Source organism: Anolis carolinensis, chromosome 3 (assembly GCF_035594765.1).
Source record: "Anolis carolinensis isolate JA03-04 chromosome 3, rAnoCar3.1.pri, whole genome shotgun sequence".
Lineage (NCBI taxonomy): Eukaryota > Metazoa > Chordata > Lepidosauria > Squamata > Dactyloidae > Anolis > Anolis carolinensis.
This window is the reverse complement of record NC_085843.1, coordinates 20,841,899-20,868,253: the sequence shown is the minus strand read 5'-3', so window position 1 is coordinate 20,868,253 and position 26,355 is coordinate 20,841,899. Positions and strand designations below refer to the sequence as shown.

At 38.9% G+C, this 26,355-nt stretch overlaps 1 long non-coding RNA gene across 1 annotated transcript in view; it reads left to right on the top strand.

Annotated features, from left to right (window-relative positions):
* Nucleotides 1-25,842, top strand: part of LOC134297343 (uncharacterized) — a 40,062-nt gene extending 14,220 nt beyond the window's left edge. Inside the window, exons 2-3 of the long non-coding RNA XR_010004051.1 lie at nt 5,735-5,833; nt 22,759-25,842. This is a non-coding gene — a long non-coding RNA (uncharacterized LOC134297343). The remainder of the gene's footprint in view (nt 1-5,734; nt 5,834-22,758) is intronic.
* Nucleotides 25,843-26,355: the final 513 nt, after the last annotated feature.

Genomic DNA, 26,355 nt, shown 5'->3' with positions numbered 1-26,355 from the left:
ATGAGATGAGAGAAGGTGATGACTTTATTTTTAAACAAACTGCCACATCTGTAGCCTTGTGTAGGCTTGTGCTAGCACCACAGTAGTTAATTCAAAGGAAAGCTCCCATTTATGAAAACACTGATAACGATTCCCTTTGCAATTGTGACACTGTCCATATCTTTCCTGCAGCACACCATACTACAGCATTATTCCTGCTACATAGGAATGCAAACCCTGACTTAGTTTAACCTCATCACATTCTTGATTAACCACAGAAAGAGGTTATGCACTTTCAAGACTGAGCTTTGCACATAGAATCATAGAGCTGGAAGATACCACAACAGCCCTCTAGTCCAACCTCCCACCATGCAGAAATACACAACCATAGCCCTCCTGACAGATGGTCCTCCGATAGCTGTTTTAAAAAAACCTCCAAAGAAAGACTGCCACACTCCCAGGCAGCATATTTCACTGCCAAACAGCTCTTACCATCAGAACATTATGTCTAATGCTCTTGACTTCCATACTCCAAGCAATTTCTAACAAGTAGCTTTCATGTCACCAGAGAGACGTATCCATTTTATGTGAACTTTACAGGAGCTATCCAAGGTGCTGAACTGTATTTCCAGCACAGCTGAGCACCTTGGTTAGATCCTTTAAAAATTACAATATAGACCAGATTCCCTGATCATTTTACAACAGAAACACCTATTGTCACTGCCAAGAAAAGCTAAGGAAACATCATAGACAGCCCTTTGACTTTCTCTGAAGCATCTTTCTTACTGATTTTTTTCACTTTACTGCCTTACTATTTCACACATTTATGATTGCTGTACAGATCAGAAAGAGTGGTATCTTCTCCCCACCCAATAATACTGCCCTCTCAGAATCCTATTAATCTCCTTAGACCAATGTCTACTCTTCCACCAATTTTCCTCTTCTCCCCCAATCCCTCCACTTTGCATATTCTCTCTGTTTTCTATAGCCTCAACATGTTTTCTATGAAAAGAGAACTTTTGCCAGGAGCTTCTGAAGCTGCAGGAAGAGATTCTATTTTTAAGCTTGTTGTACAGCATAAGTGCCAATTTCTTTACAGTTTCACACTTTATTTCCTTCAGAACTCTCCAAAGAATTTCACCAGTCTTGGTGATTTACTGCAGGGGAGTCTCTTGAGTTGCTCAGAAACTTCGTCATGGGGGACTTTGGTCTCTGTAAAGGCTGCACATGGGAAGAAAAAGCATGTGAAAATACATTTTCCCAAGCATCTATGGTACTGTAAACCTATCAAAAATTCATTCCATGTGTTCCGCTGCTTCCCTATTCCCCTGAATTGTCACAAACATCATGGTTTATCGAAAAGGCATGCAATCACACAAAGCTCAGTGGGATGACAGTGTTTGAAAATTCGGGTTATAGTTTTAAGACAGCTGATTTTTGGTAGTCTGCTGACGCTAACAGCGTGCTTGGATGGAAGTCCATGTAGAAATGCTGTATATTCCTGCATGAATTGTATTGAAGAAATACATTAATTTCTGTTGCTGTTGTTGTGTTCCTTTTAGTAGGTTCTGACCTATGGAGACTCTAAGATTATTCATAGTAGGGTTTTCTTGGCAAGAGTTGTTCAAAAAAGGTTTTCCATTACTTCCTCTGAAGCTGAGTGTGTGTGACCTCTCCAAGGTCACCCAGTGGGTTTCACAGCTGAGCACAGATCCAAAACATTGTTTCTGAAGAACACCCGTTTGGAATCTAATCACTCCAGTATGACTTTATGGTCAACTGCTGCACTGGAGAACTTAGAGATTCCCAGAGAGACCATAGTAAAAAAAATGTATGAATAATCAAATCTACAGAAGATATGTCTGCAGTACACATAAAAAAATCAAAGAATCTTCACTCTATAAAGCAACTTTAAATGAATTGGAAATTATTGAAATGTGTATGAACTGCTCAACCTGTCCATGACCTACCATGTGATTGACATAATGAGCAAATAATTTACAAGAGAAGCATGCAAATCCAGTCATCTGGAGGTGAGAAGCAGAGTCTGAAAACCCTGAGAGAAGGGAATGGGCAGAATTTTAGTGTTTGGCAAGGGTAGGGAGGAGAATTTCATGCCAGAGAAAAACTGCTCTCTCTAGCCATTCAATGCAGTATGGGTCTAGAAATCTACCTTCTGCAAGTGGAGATGTTGTGTACAGTGACACTCAATATCTCCTTTTGTAATGTTCCCAAAGCCACATACATTGTAATGTCACTGGTCAGATTCCAATCTTGGTTGTCTGATTCAAAAAACTTTTGAACAAATATCTCCATAAAGTCCAAAGGATTGTTCACTCTGCAACAAGTGAGAAATGTCAACTTTTTTTGCAATTCATTTTTGTGATCCAGTCACGTATATATAAGAACATTACAATATGATTGGAACTCGATGAGGGAGCACCTTTACTCCTTTAAAAAACTAGTTTTCCAAGGGGAAACAATCTCACCTATTTTTCATAGCTTTGTACATTTAAAGCTGCAATTTAAACGGGAATACTACATAAATGTCTGTTCAATTAGGATAAAAACACATTACATGCCTGGGAAAGTGTGAATGAACTTTATCTACTCTTCACCTCTTCAATGAGGTTCATTGACACTTTGTGCTTGTCATGCTGTCTCATAGAAGAGCTTTTTCAAAATAGGAAACATTAGAAGAATGTATAAATCATGTTTTATTAGTATTAGGCATGCCACACTGCACTTTGGTATTTATTAGGCATGTCATGCTGCACTTAAGAAGACTGAAGTGAATGCTATATGCAGCACTTTTATTTATTTGTAATTTTTTTTATGTCACTCAGTTTCTCCAATGAAGTAACGTTCAGTTAAGAGACAACATTTTGTGTAAGGATTGATGCTTAATTATTTATTACTGTTTGGTGGCATTCTCTGTCTCTCATGCATACGGCAGAATGGTGAGAAAGCAAGATAGGGTGGATCTTGTTCAACCTATTTGTACTTTCTAGAGTTTCTCAGAAGGTGTGTTGCAGTGGTAGTTGAGGTCAAAGAAGAAAGGAATGGGATGTAAGAGAAGAGATTTATCTTAGTGTAAACTTGTATTGTTAATAAGAAAGCCTTGCAAGGGAGGGGCATTTTAACCTTTTATAAATGGAGAAGGGACCACATATATAGTCAGCCCTCCACTTTTGTAGGGGTGAAAATGGACCCCACTGTAAAAGTGAGAAAAAAAAAACCCATGGCAGTGATGACCTTTGTGGTCTATTCTGACTCTATGACGCTATGATCTTAAAAGCCCCCCCCCCCAATATTTAGCATGCTTGCTGACTGTAGGAATCCAGAGCTTGTTGTATGTTCTTGCATCTACCTGGGACCTGCCTTAGCCCAAACAACTCCCTGCCTTGTTCTTTTTTAGATGCATGGCAGGTCTGCTCAAAAGATACATCCCATGTCTCCTCCTTTACCAGCAGCTCTTTGCAAACAGGTGTCCAAGCCCACCGTGGCTGCAAGTTGCTAGTGCCAGCCCCCTACTTGACTGATAGAGATGTGCACTAAATATTTTTCTTAATTTCTTTCATACTATTGTTTCATTTTGGCCATTCATCTACACAAAACGAATGACAGCATTTTCGTAGGGAACGAGAGGCAAGATGAAAATGAAAGCCGCACAGTCATCGTGCTTGCTTTTCTTTCCTTTTCATTTCAGCCCCATAACAATAAGCAGGTACTGACAATGGGCTGCTTTCCCATTACAACCGATATGTACCAATGGGTGTTAATAATAATATTAATATAAATAACAATAGTTATTCTGGTACGCTAACCTGAGTCTGGGAGAGTAGTGCCTCCCCATTACGTCTGATGTGGGCCAATGGGTTTTACTAATTTAATATACACACACACACACACACACACACACACACACACACACATATATATATATAACGATAGCTACTCTGGGACTCTAAGCTGAGTGCCTCCCCATGACAGCTGATGTGTGCCAATGGGTGTTAATTATAATATTAATATTAATAACAATATTATTCTGGGGAAGACCCAAATGTTTTAAAGGTTGATGGGCTAAAAGGGGTTGAAATGCCCTCCATGTGTGGCAATTTTCACCCCTCTAGCTCAAAAACCGAGGGTTGGGGGTGAGTCTCAGAAGCACTCCCATTGCCACCAATGTCATGGAAATTTTCGTGTTTTCCGTTAGCCAGATGAAAATTTGTGTCATATAGATGGCCCATTTTTGTTAGCAGGAACCAAATCCGAAAATGAGATGACACAAATGAAACTACACAAAACGAACAGCAATTTCATACAAAAGCACAATACTATTGCCTGGGAAAAACACAGAAACAAAAGTCAGGAGAGCCTCCTGTACACTATCCAGCATCTGGTTCTGTGTTTTGCCCTGATCATACTGCTCCCAGTGAAAACAGAAAAAGAGAGTGAGAGCCCTTGCCATCTTAAACTGCCCTATTTTCCCAGTCTTGTTGCTTCATGGGAAACAGAAAAACAAAGAGAAGTGGTTTGGAAGAGAGGAATTATCCCTGTGTATTTAGAGGCCCACACGTTTTATTCCAGGAAAGAGAAAAACAAGTGCAGTCTAAGCAGATCCAGTTCAAAGCAGATAATCTGGATTTTATATGGCAGTGTAGAAGGAGCCTAGATCAGAGCTTTCCAAACATTTCATGTTGGTGACACACATTTTAGACATAACATCATTTCATGACACAATAATTCAGTTTCACAAGGAATTATTATTATGTTATGTTTATTTTTATCCCCCCCCCTTTTCTCTCTACAACAAAGACTCAAAGCAGCTTACTAATGGAACACAGTTTTAAACCTAAAACTAATGGAACACAGTTTTAAACCTAAAAATATACAAACATTAAAACATAATTAAATATTATGGTTATTAAAAATAAACAGTTAAAATCCTTAAAACTGATTAAAAACATCTTCAAAGCTAAAACCACAGCAAACCACAGGATAAGCCAACCCTTTGTGATACAGACACATAAATAAATTGCAACAGAAAAAGTGTATAGGGACATAACATATCTTATTAAAGTCTTTCATATATATATATATATATATATATATATATATATATATATATATCACATAGACTCAGAGGTTCTCATTATTTTTGCATAACTATGCACTGCAGCCAACGCACTAACACATTGTGACACACAGTTTGGAAAGCTCTGCTTTAGATGGAAATTCTGCATGGAGTGGAGGGTTAGACTGCATGGCCCATGAGGCTCCTTCCAGCACTATGATTCTGTAATTACTCTGTCTCTCTACTACTTTGCACTGCTTCTCCTCTTTATTTTCCATGTATAAAACAAATAGAATAATTGGATAGCAGTACCTTACTTTCAGGGGAGAGAAAGACAAATGGCTCTGATCATCCCTCCCTCCCAACATTAAGGTTGTTTGTACAGTACTTTCCCTCCTCGCTTTCCTTCATTCTTGGCCTTCAGTGTTCAAGAACCAGCCTGCAAAACTTCATAGTGAGGGCCACAGTGTATGATAGCATGAGATCAGACAGACGAAGCCATTCAAAGACTATTTCATGGATTGTCAATTAGAATCAGCCGCCACTGCACTAACTAGCAAAGACAGCCTAATTAACAATGCTTTGAACTGTACAGAAGTGGTCTTACTGGGTGAAAATGAAATTCATTTGACACAGATTCATTGAAAAGGTGACAAGACCTTCTTGTATTTCCAACAGATGAAGCACGAGGCACAAACAAAATCCTTCACAATCCTGGTGTGTTTGGCAAGTTGAGACAAAGCATGGAGCACTTTGTTCAAAACAATAAAAGCACAGGTACGGATGTGGAAATTAAGAGAAAGAGAACATTTGATAATTGTGCACATTTAAAAAATCAGAATGAAAAAGATTGATATATGGATTGATCCAGATTATTGATCCATTTGTTTTTATTGGAAACTCTTATTCTTCTGGTGTTTAACTATGACTCCCACAATGCATAATCCACACGTATGTCTGCCTGAGGGTGCATCTATAATATACAATTAATGCATTTTGACACCATTTTAACTGCCATGGCTCAATGCCATGAAATAATGGGAATTGTAGTTTTATTTTTCATTTTTTTCATTTTAAGGGAAAACAAATCCTAGGCTTGCATAGCATTGGGCCATGGCAGTTAAAGTGGTATCAAACTGGATTAATTCTACAGGGTTGTGGCAGCCCAAGACATTGATTCATGTCTGAAATTCCTCTGTTTTCAGAGTGTTGTTCCTTATTTACTGTTCTGATTTTAGAGTTTTTTTAATACTGGTAGCCAGATTTTGTTCATTTTCACGGTTTTCTCCTTTCTGTTGAAATTGTCCACATGCTTGTGGATTTCAATGGCTTCTCTGTGTAGTCTGACATGATAGTTGTTAGAGTGGTCCAGCATTTCCACAGAGGAATTACAGACATGAATCAATCAGGGGCAGCTAACACCTCTGAACAAAATATTCCCCCAGGTAGGAAGAAGCCAGGACATGAATCAGGCAAGGCCGTTAATGCTAATCAAGGTGACTAATTAAAACATTCACACTGCCCTCCAACAGACAAGAGTTCCTTCTCCCACCCTGGACCTTCCACAAATATATAAATCTTCCTTGCATAGTTCTTTTCCTGTATACCTCATAACCTCTGAGGATGCCTGCCATAGATGTGGATGGAACATCAGGAGAGAATGCTTCTGGAACATGGCCATACAGCCTGAAAAACACGCAACAACCCTGTGATTCCAACCATAAAAGCCTTCAACAGCACATTTATTCTGAGATGTTTCTCCGTGCCAGAAGAACCAAACTTTTCCCAACTTCGTCTCCGACTCTGAGGTTCCTGGTGCAGTGCTAGTCAATATCTCCCATATCAATAGGACAGTGAATCTAACCCTGATTTTGGGATCAACTTTAAAGGAGCTGTTCAATCTGATCTTGAAGGTCAGATCTTTACTTTGGATTGCTCCTTTAAAAACCTAGTGAAGACTCAAAATTCCACCCAGATGACTGCCTCCAGCTGCCAACGTACCACTGTTCAACTTAAAAGTGTTCTATTTCAATTGCTTTTTCTCTTTCTATTAGCCAGCCAGCATTTTTCGAGTTGGCATCTTATTGTCTCTGTTTTACCATAAGTGCTTGGCTGTCATGTCCCAGTGATGCGGCTTGTCTCACCTTGGGGGCTTTCTGTTCTAATCTAAAAGCCTGAGGCAAATTTCTTCTGCTCAAGAACACAAGGGTAATGCATACAATGAAGATTTAACGGCAAAGGCCTTTGTAGGGCACTTGGATTTCCAAAGAGAGGGGGAGACAAGGAGGGAAGGAGTCTATTTGTTTTACCACTAGGATTCCTCCTTCAGCCTTTCTTTAGTTAAGCCTACCGATTTGCACATTTCTGCTGACTAATACGGGTCCCTAGGAATATTCCCCAAGCAACCCTATGCATTCTATTTTACAAGGCTTGGCCAGGAGAGGCAACCATCTATTCAAATCAATAACCATCAAAGAGGAGCTGTTTGACTGAGACAGCATCTTCTCTTTCACAGCAAATAAATAAATAATCTCGCAGAAACTTTGGGGAGGCTTTTTTGCACTTATTTTGGTTGATGTTTAAATCCAATGCTTAGCCTTTGAGACTCCTCTATCTCTTGCCACCTCCTGGCAGCTTGGTGTCATTGCCATTGATTTTTCTGTTCATACACACATGAGAGTTGTGTCATTGAACGGGAAAGTCTTTCTCTACTGTCTTCTTTGTATCAGATCAATATAAGTGAGCAAGCACTCCCTGCCAATAGATAGAGCAGTGCTGTAACTGCCAGAGCTCTTCTTAGGCTGTATCTACATTATATAATTAATGCATTTTGAGATCACTTTAACTTCCATGGCTTCAAAATGCGGAATCAAAGGAGTTGTACTTTTAGAGGGTCTTTAGCCTTCTCTGCCAAGCAGTGCTGCTGCTTCACCAAACATCAACCCCCAGGGTTCCATTGCATTAAGCCATGGCTGTTTAATTTTGTTAAAGTAGAGTCTCGCTTATCCAACCTTCACTTATCCAACATTCTGTATTATCCAATGCAGTCTGCTTTTTAGTCAGTGTTTTAAATACATTGCGATGTTTTGGTTCTAAATTCATAAATACAGTAATTACTACATAACATTACTGTGTACTGAGCTGCTTTTTCTGACAGTGTGTTGTAAAACACGATGTTTTGGTGCTTACTTTTTAAAATCATAACATAATTTGACATTTAATAAGCTTTTCCTTAATCCCTCCATATTATCCAACATTTTCAGTTATCCAATATTCTGCCGACCCATTTATGTTGGATAAGCGAGACCCTACTGTATATCATTTTATCTGTTTGCTGTCCCAAAATCTCATGGTGAAAGGTAAAAACAAACAAACAAGGAATCAGCCATTCCCTACCATGCAATCATCCCTTTCTTATGGCAGAGAGGAATGGTTTGGTGATTATTGGGGTGGCTATCATGCATCTGATTCTTGCTCCTTGTCTCCTTGTTTCAGCCATCTTTCTCCAATATCTCCTAAATACTTCCTCTTCCACCTTTTTCCTGCAATCTGGCTTCAATTCTTTTTTCTTTTTTTTCAAATCCTACCTTTCTTTCCTGGAGTCTTTCCCTTTTCCTTTTGCCTTAGTGCTTGCATCCAAAGGGGTTGGTCTCTCAGTGTCCCTTTTTCAGTTGAAACTCCAAGAAACTGTGGTCCAAACATAGTAACTTGGCAGCATTCTGCACCCTTCTGCTTTCCTTCCCTGCTCTGTTTGTTGTATATTTGTATATTGGATTCAAATGTCAGACAAGTCCTGACCATCCTGGAGCTTCTTTTTCGGCCACCCAAACCACAATATTCTGTTTTGTTATGAGCATGATGAGTGAGGTTTTGTTAGCACTCAGGCAAACAGGGTTTGAGTGCTTGCTCATCTGTGGGAATCTTATGGATGACCTTGAGCAAGTCACATTCTCTCAGCTTCAGGAAATCAAAGATAAACCCTTTCTGAATCAAGAATGCCTGTGGTAGATTTGTGTTCAATGTATGTGTACATATGCATTCAAATTGCCTGCTGATTTATGGAGACCCAGTGAATTTCATAGGATTTTCTTAAGCAACATTCCATCTCTGAAGAAATATTCAGAGATGGTGTTCTTTTTGAATATTCCTTTCCTACAGCACCTTGTATTTTTTTAAGGTCTCACATTCAAGCACTAACCAGGACTGACTGCTTAGCATCCATGTTCAGACAAGATCTGGTGCCTTTGAGGTATAGCTAGGGCCAGGGTCATCATAAATTGGAATAACTTGAGGACTCACAAAACAATTTTTAAGAGTCCTTCCAGAGTGTGATTTATTCATTTGTTTGCTCTGGTGTTGGTTCTGTTCTCCCATGGATCCCCCCCCCCCCACACACACACACAGCTTTTTTTTTCTCTTTGACTGCCATATACTGCTCTATTAGTTCTGTTTGTATTTTGATTGGTTTTTAATAGCACTTTTCAGTATTCTCTGGTTGAGTTGCTCCAAAAAGAAGTGGAATCAACATATTTTAAAACTAAATATTTATGTACTTGAGCAAATGGGCCTATTTGCATGTGTGCAGTTGTAACTTGTTTAACCAGAGTCCTGGACTGACTGGTTTGTACAATCTCCTTCCACAAGCAGATTTTCTTTTGTCTTCCTTTTTCGTCATGGTGATGCTCCTAAGACATACTAAATAATAATCTGCTGTTTTATTTACTTTAATATCCACCAGACACTTAGTTATCTCCTTGCCATGATTGAAACTGGTCAAGGCATCTCTTAGTAGGCACTGAGTTATATACACCAGGGCTCTTCTCAGCGGAGGCAAAAGGTCACTTCCTAAAATCTAAAGCATGTTACTGATTTTCTTAAGTGCTGACCTTCCACTTAATTCAAGGGCAAGTTCGTTGGTGTGCTCCAAACTCCCAAATGTGTAGCAAAGAGATGTATTTGCTATATTGAAAATAGCAATGGCTGAGTTCATGGTTTGGGAGGTTCAGCTTGGTTAAGGTGATAATGACCCTCTGACCTCCAAATGTGTCAGGCCACAACTCCTTTTATCCCCTATAGATGATGGGTGCTGTAGCCCAACTTAGGTGGATGTCACGTTGGGCAAGGCTGGTGTATTCTGCCCTAGTAAAAGGGGAAGTATTTTCTTGCATTTTGACTAATAAGTAAGATGGATGTTAGAAGCTATGTCTTCTCATAAACAAGTTCTGGTGAGTTCTAATGTTAACATCTGGAAGAAACCCCAGGACTTCTTGCAAACCATCTGCCTAAGGGACAAATGAGAAGTTTTGTTCTCTTTGTTTACAACAGCTGTAAAATTCAGATTCACAGATAGCTGAGTGTGGGGGAGCATCTACAAATATATTACAATTAATGGCTTAGGCTTAATCTGTTTTCATTATATCTCTACCCATTAAAAAGCTGAGAGAATACATTATATATCATGTGATCAATAAAGCGAAATGACTCGCATTTCAATATTTAGAATTTATTCCTACCCAAGGCCATAAAATATTTTGCAACTTCAGATTTTAAAATCATGATCTGACAATTCCAGAGCTACTTGCATCATAAAGTGTCTCGCATCTCCATGAAAGATTTAATCATCTGCAAGCACTCGGAGAAAAGAAATTCTAATCATCCCATACTTATAAAGACTCTTTTGCAATACAATAGTGAGATCAAAGAGTAAAGTTATTGTTTTGCTTTTTCTTGCATGCATTGAATGAGTTGTAGGATAGATCTAAAGCCATTGATTCACCCCTTCTCTTAGTGAAAGGGACTGGCCTCAGGGATGGGAATTTCAGGGATGGTCAACATTTCAGAGAGGCGCAAGATTTGGGGATGGCTAGGTTTGATAGGGAGATGGTGATGATTATTATCTTTATTTATAGCCTGCCTTTCTCTCTGTGGGGACTCAAGATGGCTAATGCTCCATACTAAACAAGATAAAAAGGTGTAATACAAAAGTTAAACAATTACATAACAGTGTGGTAAAAACAAAATTGAAATACAGTAAATACTAGGCTTGATCGATCCACTAAAAATTTGATTCTAAACTCGTTTCAAAACTAGAGGGGGGCAGCTTTTCGTTTCTGATGGTATTTCCGAATTTGGCCCCCCAAAAAATTCAAAATTAACGAAAATTCGTTATTTTCTAAATTAATTCGTTAATGGCGGACGCGCATGCGCAATTCCCAAAAACAGCACAGAGGGAGAGGACTTTACAGGACTCTCCCACCCTCATTTTTTGAGTGATCTTCTTCAAACTTGGTACAGTGGTAGAACACATTTAACACTGATAGCTCACCAAAATTTGGAACGTTTCCCTTATCCTCTGATTTTTGGCAAATTTTCATAGCTTTTATAATAAACCATTTTTTAATAATTGCAGAAATCTGTTCCTGCTTTGAAAGTCTTATTTCCTGTTAAATTGGGTTGTCTTTACTGTGAAAGTCATTGTTCTACTTCAGAAACTTTGTTTTTGTGGCTGAAACTTTGTTAAATTGGTGTGTGTGTGATATATACTGTGTATATAGTCCCTGCATAATGTGTGTGTGTGTGTGTGTGTGTGTGTGTGTATAGGTAAAGGTATCCCTTGACGTTAAGTTCAGTCATGTCTGACTCTGGGGGTTGGTGCTCATCTCCATTTCTAAGCCCAAGAGCCAGTGTTGTCCATAGACACCTCCAAGGTCATGTGGCCGGCATGACTACATGGAGTGCCATTACCTTCCCGCCAGAGCGGTACCTATTGATCTACTCACATTGGCATGTTTTCAAGCTGCTAGGTTGGCAGAAGCTGGAGCTAACAGCGGGCACTCACTCTGCTCCCGGGATTTGAACCTGGGACCTTTCGGTCTGCAAGTTCAGCAGCTCAGTGCTTTAACACACTTCGCCATCGGGGCTCATGTATATATAATATACATACACATACACACAATGTGGAGAATATGTGGAAAGGTAGATAGATAAGTTGGGAGCCACAGCGAAGGCACCTTCCTGGGAGCAAGGTCTAATAATAATAATAATAATAATAATAATAATAATAATAATAATAATAAATCCCTTACAATATCCAAGATGGGTACCATTATTGGCAGAGAAAGCCAAGCTGTAGGAGTTGAAATCCAATCATTTATCCTCCCTATAGAATCAATTTTATATGCATTTTTAGCTACAGAAAAGCCAAAATCAGGACAGTAAAAGAACAACACCCAGAAAATGGGAATTCCAGACAGGAAACAATCAGGGCCAGCTAATACCTCCCAACAAAGGATTCCCCCAGGTAGGAAGCAGCCAGGCTTTGAAGCTGCAAGGCTATTCAATGCTAATCAAGGTGACCAATTGCAACATTCACACTTGCCTCCCACAGACAAGAGTTCTTTCTCCCACCCTGGACCTTCCACAGATATATAAACCCCACTTGCCTAGCTTGCACAGACGTCAAAACCTCACCGCCGGGCCCCTCTCTGTCTCTCTCGGTCTCGGCTCCATCCGCCGCCTTCCCGCCTCAGAGAGACACCAGGCCTGAGCTGAGGCGAGGCGGCGGCGGCCATTTTCCCCCTCCGTCTTCCTCCTCCTCCTCGGCCTCCTTCCCCCTCGCCCCCTCCCATTGGCTGAGCCCGTGACGCCCCTTTTGCTGAGGGGCAAAAGGAAAGGGCCTGAATGGTTTGGGTGATTTGCAAAAGCTTTTTTTTCCTAACGAAGAAAACGACGACATAACGAAAAACGGCCTCTCGCGATTCGAAACCGCGATATCCAGACGTGTGGACAACCAATGCTTCAAAATTGCTTCAAAACAAACGAAAATAACGAATTAATAACGGTTAACGGGGAAAACGAATTATTTGAGCAAGCCTAGTAAATACACCAAAAATGGCCTTTTAAATTCATATTCTTAATGGTTGTATTTCTCTCATCAAAGTTTTATGTTTCTGACCTTGAACTTTTGTTCGTTTTACAGAAAAGGAGTATGTTTGGGACTAGTAGAATCGGTGGAGGAAGAGGCCAAAACAGTGTGGTCTTCCTCTTCAACTTATGTTCATTTATCTCCTATAGAATAAAAACTTGAGATGCGGCATGTTTTGAGACTCCTTTGACCATACCATTAAAAACCTGCATTTCTTCTTGTTCAGCAATGAAGCATCTGTCTTCATCCACTTGAATAAACAACTAAGTTTAGTATTTAGTACTCATGTGGTCAGTTTCCTGGCATACTACATATATAAATATAGTTTTGTATATGATACCCAGAATGTGCACACACACACACACACACACAAATGTTAACAAAATAAACCTAACAAACAAAACTACAAAAAAGAGAAAAAAATCTCATCCCACCCTCACCTACTGAAAAAAGAAGAAAGTTAAACATTGACTTTTCACCCTTTGTCTGATTATGTTATGTGTTATGTTTCCTTCTTTCTTCATAAAAAGAAGGCATTCCCAAATCTTTTTTTTAAAGTTAATGACTGTGGTAACAATATTACAACATGAATATATATAAGTACATTTTGGACAGTGGTTCTCAACCTGGGGTCCTCAGATGCCTTTGGTCTTCAACTCCCTGAAATCCTAACAGCTGGTAAACTGGGTGGGACTTCTGGGAGTTGTAGGCCAAAAACATCTGGGGACCCCAGGTTGAGAACCACAGATTTAGGATGAGAAAGCTATTTGTATTCACAATCTTCTTTGTCAGGTATCAGCAGCATAGAGAGAAAGAGTTCCATTCTGCCAGTAGCTGGAGCACTGTAGAATGCTTATTGAATCAGGCTTATAGCAATCACACAAGGAGAAGTTATTTCATTAAATATACTTAAATGAGTTACTGGTGCAGAATTCCAACCCATTATTTCCATCTCTCAAGGTGGGAATGACACACCTTTTCCAGCTTGACTTGCTTTCATGTATAGGAACTCTGAAAATAAATACTGACTTGAAAAATTGTCTGGAGGATTCAAAAAGATGTCATAAAATAGTAACATTTCTACACTTTGATTAAAGGAAGGATTTGTACAGTGGCAGTTGGTGACTTCTAGGTCAGTGAAGAGATTCATACACTCCTGAAGTTTATAGGAGCTGTACAAGGAAATAAATATCCATTGATGGTAAGGTTCATGATGAGGGAGGAGGAGGAGGAGGGAAAGAGGAAGGAGAGGATGTTCAGCAAATTGGATCCTCTAAGTTAGGAGTAAAACTAAGACAGGATTCATTGCTTCACTGACACCAGTTCACCATTGGATATATGGCCACACGTTCATGTTTGTCCCAACTTGAAATAAAATAAGCAAAACTATTTCATAACTAAGTAATACCTAAGCAAAAACCTGAGAAATAGGAAGCAGACTTTTTATACTGCAGGAAAAAATATGGGAAAACGTTCCTGCCTCGAGGAATGACAGCCTTTCTCTCTGATATTTCTGGTGGTGACGCGGCCCAGATGGCATCAGCTTATCTACTGGACAGCACTTGTATAGAAACCAATGCTTATAACTTGCTATACTGGCAGGGGCAGTCAGAATTAAGGCCAATGTTTATGCATGCCATTGCTGAATTTCAAAGCCGTGCCCTCCAGCATACAATACAAACCCATCTCCGGCACAGCAGGGACAATTATACACGAGTGCTAAGCTTCCCTTTCTGGAGGGAATACTGGGCGAACAGGTCTCATTAAAATGAATGAACACCTGTGGCCAGTGGAGTGGGAAGGTTGGCAAAAAGTGGAAAATCTTCTATATACTCTCTTCTTTTCAGCACGAGCTTGGGCAAAGTGGACTATGGAAGTTTCCAGAGTATATTCATGAGAATGGGTTTTTTTGTTTTGTTATCCTATTAATCAAAGCCATGCATCAAAGACATATTCAAAGTATCTTCATGAAGAAAAGAAAAATGAGTCTTGGGGTTAACAAGATATGTAAACAGAAACCAGAATTTCAGACCAGACTTACAGATATGCAAGGTAGAGTTACATATGTGGAATGAATCAGCATTTCTGCTACCTATGTAGTCACAATCATGTCACTGTGGCTACAATCATAACCGCTCCCAATGCCTACTTTATGGGGCATAAGCAATGCAACAGAAAGGAGTAAATTTTTCTTGTGATTGGGATGGAGATCAATAACATTTTCAATATTTCCATCAGTGAATGAGACCATGATTCCAAGATGCTTTTTTTTGTCCTATGCCTCATCTATACTGAACAATTTTTGCAGTTCAGTGCTAGTTTCAAATTGTAGTGGCTACTGGCTAGACAACAAACTCCCATGAAAGCACACAAAAGGAAGCCCTTAATGCTCAGCAGTGATCTGTGGTTTGTGTAATCACCATCTGGACATCAAACTGGTTCCAGGATTTCCTGCAATCATCTGCATTAGTGAAACCACTTTCTTCAACGCCAGTTTAAAACTGCATTTAAACGGTCGGTTTAAATGGCCCCCTCAACCTTACTGGTAATGAAAACATCATCTGCTTATAACTTGATCATGAACAAATGATGTTTGCTTTTTTCTGCATGGTTGATGCTCCAACAAAGTACATTAATTAGGGTTAGAAAATTGATGTTATGTAGCTATGTAACTAGGGTAGTTACACAACAAATGGTGACTCTACATGAGCAAGAAAAAGTTGGTTCACTTTGAATCCAGTGCTGGCTGTTTTTCCAGTGAGTAGAGTGGGTTTTCATTCTTTAACCTGACTTTTCTTCGCTTTTGGGCAAATTTAGGAAATAACCCAGAGCTTGCCAGGAACTCCAGAATATTCTGGGCTTCACAGAAGATTGGACAGCTGGTTTGGATCAGATGTTATCACTCTTTAACTGAATCGATCAGCACAACAAAAGGGGGTGCCTTTTTGCCACATTGCCAAGAATTCCTATTAGCCATAGAGCTCCACTTGAAAGCCTGGCTAGCATGATTGCATCTGTAATGCCAGGTGGGATACCATCACAATAAACAAAAAGAGGGGTTTGTTCTACTCTCCTCGTGGCTGATCATTCAAGTGGCCCATTCTAACATCACAATTGCAACAGGTATTGGCTAGGCACTCTGTGGCCAAAAAGGAGTAGCATCAGTAACGAGAAGAGAGAGGTGATGGTCCAATAGGACCAACATGGGTTTGGCCTAGATGAACTATCTTAACACTATTATGGCACAGCAGCAGATCCAGCCCAGGCATCTGGATGCTATCACAGTCATACAGAAAGTTATCCAGTGCTCCAGTCTGGCCTCAGCTTTAGAGGTCAGTGTAGACTCAGAAAAGTAGCACATATGGAATACTTCTTATTGATTTTGGGACTTCCACTTCAAGAATTCCCCAACCAACATGGGCACAAGCTGTTATGATTTCCAGAATCCCACAAGCAACATGGTCACCTTCTTTTTGGAGAATTTGTGGAACTGTAGTGAAAAAGAAGACACATCTTCCTTCTTTTAATATTATAGCACTATGTTACCACTGCCATGGCTGCATCCTATAAATTTCCAAGTTTAGTTAAGTAAAACACTAAAGCAGTCTATAAATACACCTCCCTAAACTGCACATTTCAGAATAGTATAGAATATTACAATGGCAGTTAAGGAATCATTATATTATGCTTGTGTAGTGTGGAAGGATCCTTAATTTTGCTGCATACAAAAGTTATTGTTGGAGAACATGAGAGGTCTCATGAACTCACATGGGATAAGTGGACTTAAATCTTTTGGGTCATTTTTAACTAAATTTTCTCAACTTATACATGAGTATATACAGTAATATAGAATGTTTTGGTCTATGTTATCTCTGTTCTCCACATTTGTTTGAAAATATATTCCTATAAAGTACCTTCCACATTGGTGGTACTAAATCCTGCTGCTGCTCTTTTAAAAAATCATTGTCTTATATCATTAGGTTTGTCTATTGTCATTTATTTCCTCACCGTATCATTTCCCTCTCCTTCTACATGTCTATTCTTTTTTCTCGTATGCTTGATCTTGTCTTCCCTCTCATTTTTAGTCCCATGCAGATACAACAGCCCACCCCCTGTTCCTGTATGTCTCTATTGCTTTGATGGCTCTTTTTAGGTGACAATTTATTATTTTGGATTCCTGCTGCTCCTGCTAGGTGGCTGCCCAAATGACAGCCATACATTCACTCTGGCAGCACTAAAGTGCTTTTATCATTTCATAAACTGAAGGCTTCTCCTTGCTGCAGTTAATATTGTCCACTGCAACATGTCAAAGGCCTTGGCTGCTAGGGATGTGTGCAGTTTGGGTTTGTGTTAGATTTGCATGTGTATTTGATTTGTAGGAGTATGCATTTTCCTGGGCATCAAGAAATAAACACAGGTTTGATATACTTTCTTTTTTGAAACTTGCAAATTTTCAGGCTTTCTTCCATTTGGGCGAAAATCATAAAAATTTAGCGTTGGAAGGGGCCACAACTGACTATCTAGCTACATATTCCCACCTGTTGTGTGGGAATATGTAGCTAAAGCACTATCGAAATATGCCCATCCAAGATCTGCTTAAGGACCTCCAAAGATGGAGAGTTCACTCACTGTCATACTGTGGCCTTTAGAGTTTGATAGTATTACTACACCCACATTGCTCATCCACTACAAAATAAAACAAATGGACAAAAAGATGGGCTGAACTAGGAAATGCTTTGAAAAACCACCTTTCTGAGGGGATGGGCTTCAATGTGCACATTTAGTACTGAGGCAGATTGGGAAACATTTAATTCTGATATGTTACAACCATTTAAAATAATAATAGATAATTTAAGTAGACTAAAATATATTTAACAAGTTAACTTAAGATAGTTAAAATGGTACTTGAGCATCCATGGATTTTGGTATCCACAGAGGGTCCCAGAATCAAACTGCAGCACATATCAAAGGCTCACTGTGTGTGAGTGAACCCCAATGGTTTTTTTTGTTTACTTGGCACTGCAATGAAATCTACACTGGCATGAATCAGACCTCTGAGATGAAGGCATTCTACAGCTATAATTTGCAATCAGCTAGCCATCAATCCACCCATTTGAGCTCCACATTTGAAACTTGAAAGGGAGATTGAGTTAAGCTATTTCCGAATATAACCTATATGTACTCTGGGCTTTATCACCTGAGGCGCATGTCAATCCTTTCTCCAAAAGGATGTCCAAAGGTGCTCATGATTGTTTTCATCTTTCCCCCTCTTCCTTTCAGCACTTCTTGCCAAAGTGATCTCCTATTTCATGGAACCATGGATTTAATAACCATGTTTCCTCTATGGTTCAGTACAACGTAGTGTCTGTATATGGGTGTGTATGCGGGGAGAGGGGTTACAGAAGATAATATTCTGCTGTAAGCCTTCCCAACTGTCAGGGAATAAAGATTACCCCCCCCCCCCCCAGTATTATTTACTTAATTATTTTACATCTCACCTTTCTCCAAATATAGGACACAAGGCAATTCGCAGCACAGATTAAACATGTTAAAAACAGGAATTATAATAGTTTTTAAAGTTGGGGGGGGGGGTTTGAAAAAAATTACTAAATCAACATTCTTAAAATTGCACTCAATTAAAAAAATTTGTAACAGAGCAACAATGATTCATTGAAGTTGCCTACCTGGCCCTATACCCCAACTTTGACCAGGAGTTACTTCTAGATGTCCAGATATTTTACTGCTGGTGATTCAGTTAAGCCAGTTTTACACCAAGTTAAGAGAAGTCAGGGAATCCTCTGAAGTTTTCAATAATCTGTATATTTTAGTATATTTCAAGGCAGCAATAAAATTGACCATTAGGGCCACCTCCAAAATGCTGATGAGTTAAATTCTCCAGAGTTCCCAAATGCTTCATTCCATTTGTCTTTCTATTCACTTTCAGTTTATCTGCCAAATGGTCTATCAATGTAGCTATTTGATAACTAGCACTGATATCTGAACATCAAAAACTGCATTGGTATTGTGTGCCAAATTATAGTGAGCCTAGGGCAAAGGGTTCTCAAACTTTTTCAGCCGCAGAGCCCTTTTTGAAGCAAAAGTTTCTTGTGGAACCCCAAGAATATATATACATCAGGCATGGGCAAACTTTTGAAGAACAATTTTAACCAACATAAACATAAAAGTATTTCAGTTGAAGGCCCCAGGCGGGGATTAAGTACAACCCCCTTCTGCCATGCAGGGAAGGCACAATCAAAGCACCCCCAACCGATGGCCTTTGTAACAACAACAACAACAACAACAACAACAACAACAACAACAACAGGAGCAACCCCAGGGGCCATCCAGTCCAACTCCCTTCTGCCATGCAGAAAAAAACACAATCAAATCACCCTCTGAGATTTGAGAGGGAAGTATGGTTATAGATGTGAGGAGGTCAAGAGAAAAATGATCTGGGTGGCAAAGAGGTCAAGAAAAATGGTTTTATGGCAAGGGAGGGAGAGATACAGGAAAGAGGAGGGAAAGCTTGGAGGGGGAAGAGGAGGAGGTCGGAGAAGGAGAAAAGCAGGGAACCCCTCAGCATGCTTCGCAGAGCCCAAGGGCACCACAGAGCACACTTTGAGAACTGCTGCTCTAGGCTAATGATATCATGAGATTATTTTTGGCAGAATTTGTCCAGAAAAGGGTCGCCACTGCCTTCCTCTGAGTCTGAAGGAGTATGAGTTGCCTAGTAAGTTTCCATGGCCAATTTGATTGGTGGTATGTGTGGGGGGGTGTAAAGTAAATTTTACTTGTAAGGTATCATGTACGTTATCGTCATCATGGCGACCAGGCCAATTTCGCTTTCTTTTTCCTCAGTTTTACTTGTGGATGAAAACAAACAAACTATTAATGACAAAAGTGAAAGGAACATAAACCAAAGAATAATGGGGTGTATATATGTACACATACATATGCCACATTCAGGTCCAAAGTCACAGATGATTGAAAGCCCAATAATGTAAAGAAGATTAAACTTAGAAAAGAAACCAAGCAAGAAATCATATGAATAGTAACACAATGGGTATTAAATATATCTTCTTTACTGTAAGCTTGTTGAATTTTGATTGTTATCTTTCAGTACTGTATATAAAAGACAGAATGGGGAATTGCATTGAGAAATAACCCTGTCACAAGATATCATATGATTTGTAGCATTTATTAATCCCAGTGATAGTCATTATGCTTATTTTGTTATGCCCCCCATATGTTTACAAAGTACAGTCTCATACATTCAAAAAAGAATTTTAAAGCTGTGATAACAGGATAAACTTATCTAGATGCAAAGAAGTTCTGGGACCTGAAATGGCAGACAATCCATCACACTGTAGAGCATGAAGAAACAAAGTGGGTTTAGCAATGGAAAGGATTTAAAAATCAAAAAGTATTGAAAAACATGACAAAAAAAGATCATGGACTAATGTAATTTTTTGCAGTCTGGGACCTATTTTGCGCAATGTTCATACATTGTTGTCAAGTATGGAAAACAGCCTTTTCTGTGCAAAAAATAATATTTATAGGTAGAGGTATTATTCCTTGCATGTAAAATGTTTCCTGTGTAGAAACAATCATGTGCAAATATGTATTAATTACTTCCATTGCTAAACCCTTGAGGGAAGCATCACTTAAGGCTGATGTTACTGGTGGAGTTGTTCTTTTGAGTGCATGCCACGTTACATGTATATGAATATAAGTTTGTCAGTAGAAACCTAGTACCACACAAAGAAATCATCCAGTGTTGTCAGCTGCTGACTATTATTTTTTTACTGGCAGGGTCCTCAGTTTGTCTTCCCGGTAGCTATACCATCAGTGGATCAGTGTTTTTAATGAGGTTAAAAAATAATAAACCTGTCACTGTATGACCACTACACCAAGTGGATTTTGGACCAAAAGTAAAAAAAAGAACCACAAGTGCCAGGCATGTAGCCGGGGGGGGGGGGGGAGAGGCTTGAGGGGCTTCAGCCCCCCCCCAAATTCTCAGGGTGGTCTGTGAAAAAACCTTACATTTATTATTCAAACTGTTATGTTTATTCATATCATGATCTGATCACCATGCTCAATATATCCCATATGCATGGGGGTATTGGGATAATGATACAAAAGGTTTGCTAGGGTAGACCCCCCCTCACCCAGACTCAGCCCCACAACCAAAAATCCCAGCCCCTCCCAAATCAAAATCCTGGCTACGGGCCTGACAAGTGCATAAAATCACAGCGAGAAACTCATGGAACACAGTATCCTCTAATGTCACCCAGATTGATTGTAGTCTTTTCCAATTAGTAAATAAATCTTTCCATAAATAACTATGTGAAACATGTGGGAAGTGATACTGTCTGCTACCATAGTTGAAGTAATTGATAAATGGGAGCCATATTACTGTGATGAGTCATGGGCCATGTAGTCCCATTCCTGGCACTGTAGTGCCAGATGAAGAGGAAAACTTGGGTTTTTCACCGTCTCAGTCAGATTTGGAACTTTCCCAGCCAGATTTGGGAACCTTGCACCTGCAAGAGATTTGTCTTCCAGAAGTCTGTCAAACAAGCCCTGAGCCTAAATCTCCTGTGTTTTCTCGCCACGAGTTTTGTAAACAACAGAGGGGAGTTCAAGCAGCGTCTCGCAGGAGTGCTAGGATAGCTGCTAAGTATTCAGCTGATTAAGCCTGCTTTCCATGGGAAACTTTAAGGAGTCATGCATCTGGACTCAGAGATTAGCTTTCGTTTCTGGTTCCCCAGAGAACTGCTCTTTGGTGGGAAAACTAGACCCTATTTAGGTGTTTTGCCCACAAAGGGTTCTTGCGGAGTCAATTCGTCAGCTACGGGAGTAAGTTGTGTGTGGACAGCGCGCTCCTGTTTCCAAGCCTTCGTTCCCGTTTTCAGCCTTGTTTACCTCCACGGATCTTGCCTTGTTTCCTAGGACTTAGCCTTGTTTTTCCAGGACTCAGCCTTGCCTTGTTTCCCGGATTTTGCCAAGTAATTCCACGGATCTTGTCCTTGCTTCTCGTTCCTTGCTGCCTTGTACCAAGCCTTGTTTCAAGTTACTCCATAGCCTCGCTCAAGTTTCATGGACTAAGGACCTTGTCATCTCCCCTCACTTTGCCTGGCAAAGTGAGTGTTTCGGTTATTGGATTACAACTTTGGACCTTAATATTTCATATTGGACATTGTTTCTTTGGACTAATTTTGACCTTTCCTGAAAGGTCTAATTCTGGACTATTTTCTACACTTGTTTTTATTAACTTTATATACTCCTTCAATAAAGATATTAGATAGATTTTGGCCTCTGTGTATGGTTATTGGTGCCCTGCAGCCTGGGTCTTGACAATTACATCAAATGAATTATGCAGATGGCCATTATTTTTAATGCATTTATATGGTCAGCTATTTTATGAGGACCAGAGACCAGAGTTTATTTTTTCCAGTTAGAGCAGTTGTTTTTAACCTTGAGTCCCCAGATGTTTTTGGCCTACAACTCCCAGAAATCCCAGCCAGTTTACCAACTGTTAAGATTTCTGGGAGTTGAAGGCCCAAAACATCTGGGGACCCCAGGCTGAGAACCACTGAACTAGAGAGACACAAATTCATTGTATATTTCAAATGGCATTCTATTTCTAATCTTGTGACTAGGAAGAAATATGAGATTAGCTCTTTGTATTTGATAGAGTCATTGGATCACATCAATAATGCTACTGGATTAATTTCAATCTTCTGGTTAATAATAATCTATATTTTTTCAAACACAGCTTCCAAAGACTGTTGACTCAAAGGACAATCTCATCACAAATGCATGTAAGATATAGATGTTTACTTATGTCCTCAGTATTCACTGGAGCTTGGTCCCAGGACCCCCCTCCCCATGGATACCAAAATCTTTGTATGCTCAAGCCCCATTATATACAATGGTGTAATAAAATCATGTCTCTTATATAAATGGTATATTCAATGTTTGCTTTCTGGATTTTTTTAATGCTTTCGACCCATAGATGGTTGAATCTATGGATACAGAATCTGTTGATATGAAAAGCCAACTGTATTTTGAACTTAAATCTTTTCAAATCTGACTAAACTTCACTGGGATATAATATCATCTTTGACTGAGCTTCATCATGTGTTGCACTGTAGAAGTTGAGACAAAATGCATTGTGTTTTCATTCCGTATTTGTTTCTAAGTTTGTTCACTAACATTGATGTTTAAATCCATCTTTCAGACTATTTTAATACCCCTATGACAACTGTAAGTGGATTTGGTCAGCAAGTCATAAATTTTAGATTGCAAGTACTGCACTGAGTTTTTGAAGTACTACAATAATAAACGCTTCAAAGAGGGTTAGTGTTTTTATACTACGTACATTTCCTAACAGATGTATTTGAAATGAAATAGATCACCTGAAAGATTTGAAGCCATTAAAGTGATTCACTTTTTAATTGGTTACAAATAAGTAATTCAGATCTAGGTTGTGATTCTATATATGACTCGTGTATTCTGCATAACTGATCTCTATCCCATACTTTGTGTCCACTTCCTGGGGTATAGAATAATGAATGATTTAAGAATTAAGTAAGTGCTGCATGATGTGGTGAGCAATGTCACTCCTGCTTCTCTGCAAAGAACCTTCCAGAATGATTCTACCCATAACTGTGTGATGACACACTGGGTATGCACTAGTAGATTATATAGAAAGGAACTAATTGTATGTACAATTACAATTTTGGACTCAACCATATGGGTTCTGTATCATGAGATGCATCCATTGCTGTGAAGATACACCATTCACTACACAGATTACTTCCTTTGACATCTTGTGCCTATTCTATCACACACTCCCACACTTTTTTTTCTGGCAGTTTATTGAGGGACTTTCTTTTTAATGTTGCCAAAGCCCTTTCTTGATTTTTGGTAAGCTGGATCCTTGTGTTTTAAACTGATATTTTATTTATAGCATCAATTTTATATTGTACAGTTTTTAATATTTATTTTGTAATCTGCCTTGTGAGACAAGGTGGGATATAAATATTTAAAGGTGAGAAAACAATTTTGGAATAATTGTCTCCCTTTTGACAGTTAAGGTGAGTTGGAAGATTTTAAATATGGAAGAAACATAAACTGATAGAATGTCATTTCCTTATTTCTGAGTGTCATAGAGGAAAAAGATTGTCATGTCGAACTGAATTGCTGAAAACTAATTTTTTTTTAGTATATATTTAATTTAAAAAAAACTTCTTAGCCAATTGCCAGTGATGGGTCATGGTCAATATTCTTGGTTCATGGAACCAAGAACTGTGAGACAAGTGCTTTAGTTTGTTTCCAAATTTGAGCAAACATATTACTGATGCTATTACATTTTGAAAAACTAGTCCACATTTACCAGTTTGGATTTTCATCAAATTGCCAAATTAATATGAATTTTAAAAAATAAAGCAATTCAAGATATTTTGAAAGAATGGAAACTGTTTATGGCTTTTTGACCAATAGAAACTCTAATCTGTGATTATGGCAACTAATAACTTTAATAGCTTTATTTAATTTAACTTAGCTATATTTGTAAGAATAAGGTAACACATTTCTTTTTTTGTTGCATGTATACATGTATATATGTATATTATACATACTTATCTTGTTACCCTTTGTTTCTGTTTTTCTTCTTCCTTCTGAATGTTGTTTAGTTTGTCTGTATTAAAACTAATAAACAATAAAAACTGAAGGACAAGTTAGTTGTCAGAACAAAAGAGCAACCACATTCAGGAAAACTTTCTTATAATTGCTATGTATCATTAAGTCAGTTTTGACTTAAGGTACCCCATAAATGAGGGACCTCCGAGAAACTATTATTAACAGCCATACTAGGCTCTTGCAAATTCAGGGCCATGATTTCCTACCCTGGAGACTAGGACGCGGAACAATGACTTCAAACTACAGGAAAGGAGATTCCACCTGAACATTAGGAAGAACTTCCTGTGAAAGCTATTCGGCAGTGGAACTAACTGCCCCGGAATATGGTAGAGGCTCCTTCTTTGGAGGCTTTTAAGCAGAGGCTGGATGGCCATCTGTCGGGGGTGCTTTGAATATAACTTTCCTGCTTCTTGTCATGGGGTTGGACTGGATGGCCCATGAGGTCTCTTCCAACTCTATAATTCTATGATTCTCTTCCTTGATAAAATCATTCCAACTCTAGTGTGATCTGCTACTTTTCCCTTTAGCAAACATTATTATTTTTCTCCAATGAATCATATTATTCAGAAAATATGATAGCTTCGTTTAATCATGTTGGCTTCTAACTGTGTTAAAGACTAATCTAGACCCATTTGTTTGTCTTTTTGTCAGATAACTCTCTGCCAGCAACACACATTGAATAAGTAGATATTTCTCCTGTCACCTTCCATCATTTTCCAGCTCTCACATCCATTGTGCACATACAAACACCAACTGAAATCCATCTTGTGATAATAACTTCATTGGGTCAATCAAAAGGTGCAGAAAACAACATACTAGGTTTTGAAGCTTTGCAGGATTCTTCATCAGGAAAGGTGATAAAATAGTATATAGAGCAAAAAGCTAACCTTTTGGATGCTACAGGCATACATTTCTGAGAAGAGAATAACTTCTCATGATTATAAGCTGTGTGGGAACAAAAGCAATAAAGCAGAGTTCAGTCTGGCTTCTCCATCTGAAGTTACAAAGCAGTCCTTTCTAATGGTAAATGAAATGGTAAATATAATGAAAACAATATATATGAATATGGAGAACAGAGAAACACATGCCTAGGTTAACAGCAACTCATATTTGTTTCCTTTCAGGTCTTCAACTTCAACTGTCCCTTAACTATTTTGAAAACCTAACAACACTACTTGTTAGTTCTAACAAAAGTAGACCCAGTGAATGTGTAGCATCAACATAAGTGTTGACTTGCCATTCAGTGATTCATTGAAGAGTTCTGTGCTACCTTAACCTACTCCTTAGGTTTAGCCTAATACATTTATCATAATGGAAACACCTGATAAAAAAAATAATTTATTGGGAAACAATTCTGAGATATGGTGGACTTTGTGAGAGCTATTCATATCTATGCCAACTGTGGATATGTCCCATTTGATGCTGAATAAAACAACAAGAAGAATTTGGTTATAGACTTCTCATGTTGGCATTAGTTAGAGGATTTCCCCGTCATTCTCTCCTTTTTAGAAGAGAGTTATTTAATTGAAAGGGTTGGGTTCTCTTCCAACTCAGCAACTTCAAAAAGACTGCCTGCAGAGATAGAGTAGTTTGCATTTAAACTGACATTATGAATGCTGTTGAAGGCTTTAGGCTCTTACTGGGTTCTAAATCGTGTTGCATATCTTGA